The sequence below is a fragment of the Cupressus sempervirens genome, chromosome 7, assembly GCF_028749045.1.
Source record: "Cupressus sempervirens isolate cs-2001-9-10 chromosome 7, ASM2874904v1, whole genome shotgun sequence".
Taxonomy (NCBI): domain Eukaryota; kingdom Viridiplantae; phylum Streptophyta; class Pinopsida; order Cupressales; family Cupressaceae; genus Cupressus; species Cupressus sempervirens.
The window spans coordinates 847863337-847872847 of NC_143124.1; positions in this window are offsets into that span (position 1 = coordinate 847863337).

Consider the following 9511-nt stretch of genomic DNA (forward strand, 5'->3'; position numbering starts at 1 on the left):
GTTGTCACCAACCGGTAAAAAACCGTCTGAATCAAATGCTAACACCATGGAATGAACTAAAAGTGTGGGAAATGTGTGGGCCAAGGTAGTGGACGTGCTGAACGAAGTGAGGAACCACCATTTATGGCTGAGAAAACCATTGTAAAATCCCAAACTAAAGTTAAAGATGCCTTCAATCATGCAAAAAACACAAAGTTAAAAAAATAATGCCATGTGGCACTATGGACTCCAAGTGCTCAGATTTTTGGAGGGAGTTGCACACCAAAACCAAGAAGCATGGGAACAACACGAGCACAATCACATCTACTGGCTGGAGAAAGCAATTCTGATTTGATCGAGGAAGGAGATCAAGGGGCCCATGCAGCGAATGATCGCACAATTCCTTCCAAAATCGCTAATGAACCCTATGCACGGTAGACAATCAAAGGCGCCCAAAACAAATCTTGTGAAAGAAAAAAAAGGTAAGGTAAGGTGGTTTTATAGTCCACGACACTATGCCATAGTTTTTAGGTTTACATATGGTGACAATGATATGGGACTACCTCGTACTCTTTTTTGAGAGGCGCTTGGCGCTACAAATAAGGCGTACATACCCTACCCCCCAGTGGGATTTGAACTTGTGACCTCTCTTTCAAGAGTACAAGTTCTCCACCACTAGGCCAACTCAAGCTATACTATTGACAACTAGGCCAACTTGAGCACTTGGAGTAATAAACATGCCATGGCCTATTGACTTGTGGAAGTAAAAGTTGATGATGCTAATGGTGATAGTTTGACCTATCACATTTGCACATGCAAATACCAAAGTTGTCCCAATTTGAAAAAGAATGTTGCTTCCCAATAAAAATAAACCTTTGGCAAATCTCATGCACAAGATTTTTGGTTTGTAAAATGAACATACAAATATTTTTTTCTCCCAATTTATTTTTTGGAAAATAAAATAATTGTCACCTCGATTTTTGAGCTCAGGTAAAAAATGACCTAGGTGCAAAAAAAATTTGCCTCAAATTTCAACATCATCCAAATTGGATGTAGTTTATATAGAAATGGGGGTTTTCAAGCGCTTTGAGCTCAACAGTGATGTCTAGTTTTGGTCAAAGTGCTGTGAAAAATAGGTCCCCCCGAATCCAATGCAAAATCTTTTGAAAGTCATATATTTGAAAACTAATGTCAAATCTCTCAACAACAGAATAGAGGCATGAAGATCTAGAGCTCTAATACCATGTTGAAATTGATGAAAAATCAATCTCACAGCTCTCAAGAATCACCTACATGCAAACACCTGTTACAAAAGAGAGAAGCAAAATACTATGGAGGATAAAATTGTGAGATCCATAGATGAAACATTCTTCATGAGCAAAAAAAGAGATTACTATTATCAAAAGTGAATTGGCTTAGAATTACAAAGAGAGATCATCCTTATAAAGGAGATTGAAATCCTAAAAAGGTCTAACTTAGGTTGCATCATAATAATTAATAAAAGAATTAATTATTAGATGCCTAATGTTTAGCTTAAGTAGACTAGAGTTAATTAGAAAATATATAATTACTCTAATAGAACTAAGCAATGAGTCTTGAAGAACAGAGAAAGAAAAGTTTGTTCACTAATTTGATTTCATCTCATGAGTTTCTCCCAATTATAGCAGTGTGGGTTTGATGAAAAATCCGATATTTCTAAGGAGCATCACCATCGAGGGTTCTAAATATCTATTTAGTTGTAAGCTAATGGATGCACCTTTCTTATTTCCCCACCTAACCCACATGAAGCTTCTAAGTAACTATGTTAGTTGATTGTAGTAGGATTAGATGGTAACCAACAAGAAATATATTCATGTATAGCCAAGAGAATTTTGTTAATGACTTGAATTCTTCCAACCATGGAAAGAAATCCGTTGATCCAATACATGAGTTTATTCTTGATTTTGGCAAAGAACCACTTCCACATATATTTGAGAGAAACCCCAACAACAAAGGGTATCCCAAGATATCTTATGATGGTACCATCTAGTCACTTGGGATCCATGGAGGGCGATGGTTGGGTCTTGTCATTATAAACTCAATTTTATGCATGGATAATTTAGAACCTGAAATTGAACAATAAAGCTCTCCAAAACATCAAGCACATTTTTCACGCCCTTTGCTAAGTTACAAATGAAAAGCATGTTGTCATCAACATGATGATAACTAAGAGCTATAGTATTTCCTTGAAGCATGATTCCTCTAATCAACTTATTGTTAAGAGCATGATGGAGGAGATATCCCAATGCATCAACGAAGAGAAAATACAAGAAACAAGCTATAGGATAGCCTTAACAAATGGATTTTTGCAAGGGAAAATGAAGAGAGAGAACACTATTAACAACCACTCTAGAATTAACATATGGGAAAAGCATTTTAATTTGATCATAATTGATTGGACCAAAACCAAGCTATCTTAAAAAAATAAGAATAAAAGGCCATCGAATGTGATTGTATACTTTGTCAAAATCTAGTTTAACAATAACAACATCTTGAGCTAAATGTTGAGCCCATTCCATAGTCTCCCAGGGTAACACCAAGTTATCTAAGATAAATCTACCCCCTGAGAATCTAGCTTTCTCTATGCAAACAATATCTTGAGACATATACTTAATTCTTCAAGAAAATACTTGATCAATTATTTTGTATGAGCTATTGAGAAGTGTTATAGGTCTCCATCCATTCACAATGTTCTCCTCCTTCCCTTTAGGAATCAATTAATCAAACCTTGATTGGTAATATTTCCTAACAAAGTAGTTTCAATTCCTTCAAAAGAGAAACTATAGAATTCATCATGGATGTGAGTCCAAAGAGTTCTATTCAATAGGTATCTCATCTATCCTTAGGATTTTTTCCCATGCCATAGAGAAGAGGGCTTTATCTATTTACTCAATAGTGAGAAGGTGGTCAACTAATCTACTATAATAAGAATCAATTTTCTCTAGAATATAGGTCCCAAAATTCTCTTCAAGGATGGGGAGGAGAATGTCATCTTTGGAATAATCCATAAAAATATTCTTGAAAGGTTTGTAAAAGGTTTTAATGATGTCAAAATATTTTTTTTGCATCCAACACATCAATAGACTTAATAGCATAAATATATTCAATTTTATGTTTGTATTGAAGGTATTGACAGAAAAAATTAAAGGTATTTGAGCACCTTTTCCTTTAAAAGTAGTTAATTTATGGAGCATATTTTCATCATTCACCATACATTCTTGTATCAAACTGTCATGGGGATTGTACGCTAAAAGTGAGTGTCCATGCTCAAACTGCCCTTTAATATTTTTCTCAAGTATGTGGTGTTCAGTTGTAGTCTACCTCCCATAGTCTTGAAGGAAAGAACTGCATTTACAAGCCATGCTTTACCACCAAGTGATCCATATATCAAGTTCTGGTTTGGGCTTTGCCTTTCAAATAGCCAAAAGGCCATAAATACAATCTTGATTCTTAAGGTGGGAAATATTTAACTTGAAAGGGAAATTATTATGATTTGGGATAGAGATTGAAAGGGAGAAGGTAATAAAGAGTAGAAGATGGTCAGAGAGTGTGAAAGACAAATCAAGGGAGACCAAAAAACCATCTAGAAAGGGAAGGATGTGGCAATAAGGTGAGATGCGAAAACAATCCAATCGACTTAATTTCATTAGGGATCCTATGCAACAATTACTCAAGTATATCGATGAAGCATTTGAAGGCTACTTTTACTAACAAGAGGATCATGGACACCAATGGAATTTTTAGCTAAGGTCTGGTCTTAAAATTCCAAATTAGATAAGTGAGGAAAGGATAACCAACTATGGTCAAAAGGAAACTCAACCTGTTTAAAATAACCCCCAAAACCTAATCAGTAGGACGAAGGTTATTGTATATCCACTCCTAAAGAATGGTTCTTTCAGTAGGGAAATTAGGAGAATAAATAAAGCATATCCTTAATAAGGGTGGTCACCTAGACACAATGGTTATTAGGTTCGATCCCACTAGCAAGAATTTTTTTTGCAAGCCATGAGGCAAGACCTAATAGATCCCTACCTCCACCATCAATATGTTTAGTACACTAAGAAATGAGCCTTATGCTATATCAAAGCAAGTGTTGCATCTAGGTTAACAACACCAACTTTCAATTCTTAGAGCATAAGATTGTTAGTTTGATTACTCTAAATATATTATTTGACATGAAAATAATGTGTGGGAATGGTAAGTCCTTGCATGTTCCAAGATCAAATTTTCCATTTCATTGGGTAGGATCTTCCTCATCTGACTGCAACACATTGAACTGATTTGTCCACAAACCATCATAAGAGGCCAATTTTTTATATCACTCACATTGGGACCAGCAATGTGATCATTGTCTATAGGAACATTGAAATCATGCAAAAGTTGCATCTTGATAGAATTAATTGGACTAATTATGGTGGTTAGAGGCAACTAAAGGATCGTTGTTACAATGAGTGGTCTCCTTTTTCACTTTTAGGTGCCCAAGATTGAGAAGGCATAACAATATCTTTGAAGGATAGTTTTTTAGACTCAAAGGGATAATGGGGATGATGACTAAGAGATGTGGATGAACATGGGGGGTTAGGGATGAGAGGGGCTTTGTAATGGTATAAAGAAAACAAAGGATGTGATGATGGGAGGCCCTAATGAAGTTCTATAGTCCAACTTGAGCTAGAAATTCATTAGTGGAGGCTTTACTTGGGAGAGGGATAACTTTGGGTTTATGAAAGGGACATTCACAGATTAAGTGGCCTTCCCTTTGGAAATTAAAACAAGTGTTTAGATTTTTGAGATAAAAATATATTTATTCAAATTCAAATCCTGGGCCTAGGAGATTGATAGAGTAGGTCAAAGGTTTAGTAAGGTCCATTTCAGTACATTATCTTGGATGATAACATATGCTTTCTCATTTATCTAAGTTTTTTTTATACCATAACACCTTGCCTAGTTATGTTGTAATATCTTGTAGGAAAGGGCATTAGGCAAGGTTGAAGAAGGAGAATTCAAGCCACATGGGATATCTAGATTTGGTTATACCCTTTGGGTGAAAGTCTAAATTCCATGCTTTCATGTAACAAACCTGACCACATATAATCCAAGAGCCATATTATAAGACCACAAGAGCATGTTTCGGGTTTGAGAAAGTACAAGCTACATAACCCTACCCAATCCTCTAAAGGATTCAATGATCCAACCCTTCAGTTCCTAATTATTACAATTTAATCAAGTCACATTTTGAAGGAATGCCTCTTTAAAGGAATAATATAATAGTTCTTGCTTTACATTCTAAATTTTGACATCCTTGGTATCATCGAGTAATGTAAAATAAATCACTTTACCTTTATGTGTTTCAGTGGGAGTTGTGGCTAATTCTGAATTTGTTGAGGTGGACACATTTAGGGTAGTCAGACTTGAGTTTGTTTGGCATAGGGGTAGTTGGGAAGACCAATGACTATTAGGTCCTTTGATAGGTGCAGTTTGCATATTTTGAATACCAAACATACAATTGAGTGTTGTTTTCAATGTGTTTCCTCCAATGGTTTCATTTGATCTTGGTCTGCTTCTTTTTCTCATTTTCATTTTCATTTTTCTTAGCTTGAGTTCCAATGTAATGTGTGCTCTAGGATTGAATGACTGGGCAACAATTGATATTGTAATTGATGAGAAATCACATGTTGAACTGGAGCCAAGAGGTGAGCAGGTTAGGGTTCATAGGAGGAAATGGAAAAAACATAGATGATATCTTTGAAACATGTTGTCTTCTAGTTTTCTTGGATGTTAATATATCTCAATTGTCTAATATATATTGGTTGTGTATTTTGAGAGTATTTTGATTGATTTTTTAATGATTTAATCATGCTAGTTATATTTCTATTTTTAAAATAGAGACAGAAGAGATGAATCAATGAGTGATAAGGTTAACGATACAAAAAATGACTATGCAACCACAAAAATAGACATCATACCAGGGGGCACTTTTCAAAAAAAAAAAACTAATTGTACTAAGTGTCTCCTTGCCATGATGTTTATTTTCGTAGTTGGCATAGTTGTTGCCAATCAATACATGTTATATTATCTAGACAAAATAGATCTTATAGATTCATCTAAATTTCAAAACATAACTACTCATGTGATGCCAAATCAACAATGCCACATCAACACATCATTAAACATGACTTAGAATGCACTTGAGATCATTTTGGACACCTTCAAGATGAAAGTTAAAGCTTTCCAACTATTACAACCAACCCACCAAGTTAAGTAGACATATTAGTAAATGTGTGTGACATGGCATCATATTTGACCATGCAAACTTGAAGATCTAAAAAAATGAAAAATAATTTGAAATATCCACATAAGATTTTGAGAAGCCTAAAGTTAAGGTCTATAGATATTTATCACTCTTTCAGATGTAGAAGTGCAAAAGTCAACATTTCATTAGTCATCTTCCTCTCCATTAAACTTTGTGGCTTGATATAGTTATAATTATAATTTAAAGGGTGTTCTTTTTTACCAAAAAGGAGAAAAAAAGGCAAGCTAGTCATTATAAATTGAGTGATATAATTGTGATAGAAAATCAAGAAAGTTAATAAAATAACGAACATATCATTCACCTTGATTTGCACATAGTAACATGGAGCAACAATTCATTTCAAACAACTGACTATGTTAGAACTTGAAGGTTTCAAGTAATAAACATAGGATTCAAAGATAACATAAGAATCATATGAAAAAATATTATTGAAAGATCACAATAGAAATAAACTATAATAAAAATATATATTAATAACCATAAAACTTGAAATATCATAAAAAAAAATGTAGTTAAAAAAAATATAAAAAAACATAAAAATTTATAAGGTCTCCTTTATCTTTTCAATGAAAAAAATCTAGAGCCTAGACTCATATACCTGGATAATAACACTAATTGAATGGTCTTTAAATTACCTTTAAACAAAAGGTTTCAGATGACTATTAATTTTGAGGCTTATTATCAACTCAAGATTTTTAGTTGAGCTCACCCCTAAAAAGAAAATGGTAATTTGTTTTAATTTTTTTGTGAGAAGTTAGTGTTTCTAGCTTCAAATGTAGCTTTGTGTCCCTTATCTTTACATTCATAATCAAGAGTGTATGCTTAGTAAAACAGCTTATATATTTTCACCCTTAGATTGGAAATGGATCCATGTTGAATTGAATGTATCATATATTTCATCAATGATCAGAATTTTCATTGTTTTAATTTTTTTGTGAGAAGTTAGTGTTTCTAGCTTCAAATGTAGCTTTGTGTCCCTTATCTTTACATTCATAACCAAGAGTGTATGCTTAGTAAAACATCTTATATCTTTTCACCCTTAGATTGGAAATGGATCCATGTTGAATTGAATGTATCATATATTTCATCAATGATTAGAACTTTCATGTTAAGATGGTAGCTACTCTTGAAAAATACCACATAAAAAAAAAAACTAGAAATTGCAAAAAGTCAATTTAAATGAAAAAAATTCTATTAATAAAACAAGGAAAATAAATCATATCATCCAACCTCTTGTCAAACTAATAAATGATTGAGTTGTAATTACTAGTTGTCAACCATTGTCGATACATTCATTACATTACATAAGTTTAATGTATATGTGTGATCACAGCAGAAGTTGACCTACATGTTAAACTTCAAAATGTACATCATAAAAGATACATTTATCATGATGTTTATGTAAATGTCATACATCATTTATGATACATATATCAAAGTACAAATTTTAATCAACAATAGAAAAGATTTGCAGTTGGACCATAGTGCATATGAAAGCTCCTATCTCCTAAGCCCTCAATTCTGAATCTATCTACTATATCTAGATAAGAGTGTGGCCCAGACACTTTTTTCACCCAACCCCATAGTGGTTAGCTCCCTTGAGGTTCTTCCTAAAATGAAGAACTCCTCAAGCCTGCCCAAGGAACCTAGAAACTTAGGACCTTTGGATCTAATGCAACCATGTAACACATTAACAAGAACATATGTCTAAGGAAAGAACTAAATACAAATGTTGTAGAGAGATCAAAAGTAACCATGCATAGAAAACACATATGCAATAAATAATAGCTTTGTTGATCTCAAACCCTAAGTTTCCTATTAGTGTCTAACACTTAGTCATTTCCAAGGTAGCGTTGGATGGTCATCACTATGATCGAGCCATCTAGAGAAGGCTAACCTACATAGGACTTGTCTACATTTCATCATAAGCTAGGCAAGTCAAATGTTGCCAAGCACCCTAGTAGAGACTGAATCAACATACAAACCAAGTAACATAGAAGAGATTGAGCATTTGGGAAGTCAATTAATGTCGAGTGAGTTAGTAAATGATGAGTGTAAACAAATTGAGTGACAACATGAAAGTCAGTTATGACTGAGCATCAGAATATTCAAGTGTTGAGTAAACCAGTTTTGACATATGATTTTGTAATTGCACAAACACTTATCATCATTTTATCAGACTTCTACATGATATTTGAAGATTGTAGATACAATTAAGGAGAAGATTACACATTTTTTAGAAGGCATTAATCCCTAGGAAAGAAGTTTAACCAATCAAAAAATCAGAAGGGTAAAATGGAAAAAGGATGAAATAAGGATCGTTGATTCTAATCTAGAACTTTCTACAATTATCTATTTAAGAAGTGTTCCTACTCTAGGATCAATGTATGAGTTTGAGAGAGAAGAAGCAATCTAAGTACATAGTGAAGGAAGACTAAGTCCAAAAGGAGTTTAGACAGAGCAACTAGAGTAGTGAAGGACAAAAAAAAGATATCAAATAAGGTGATCAAATTGAGATTTTGAAGAGAGGAGATTTGTAATATGCTTTCAAAGAAAACCAAAGGGGTAGGTACTGAATTAGTTTTAACATAATGAGTTAAAGAAAATCTCTTAACATAGTGGTTCTAATAGACCTTATTTAAATCTCCTAATAGAGTCCTTACTTTATTGTAAGTGTAAAATCTTTAATAGGATAAAACCTAACAGTCTTAATTTCTCTTAGCAAGGAAGACCTCTCATAGGGTAGATCATCGGATATGATCCAATTGTAGCCCTAACATGTAAACTTTGTTGTTACAGCAGTAAAGATTTTTAGGTTTCATACCAACCCTAGTTTTACCTTTAACTTGAAGTGTTTCTGGGTTACCAAAATGATTGTGTTATATGTTGATGTTTTACATGGATTTCATGCTCAGATAGATTTGATTTCAGCATTGCATGTTTATTTTTATATGGTATAAGATTTGAGATATGAGATGGACTAGGTGTGAATATAATTAATTGTTTTAATAGAGAATTGTTTTTATAGATCCCGATTCACACCCTCCGCGCCCGCACCCGGCCCACACCACCCTCCCCACCCCCCTTGTTTCCCATTAGGATTTCCAACAATTGGTATTAGAGCTTAGTTCTCTTGAATGCATCCTAACAACTTGAGAGCACAAGATCTTGAAATGGGGGAAT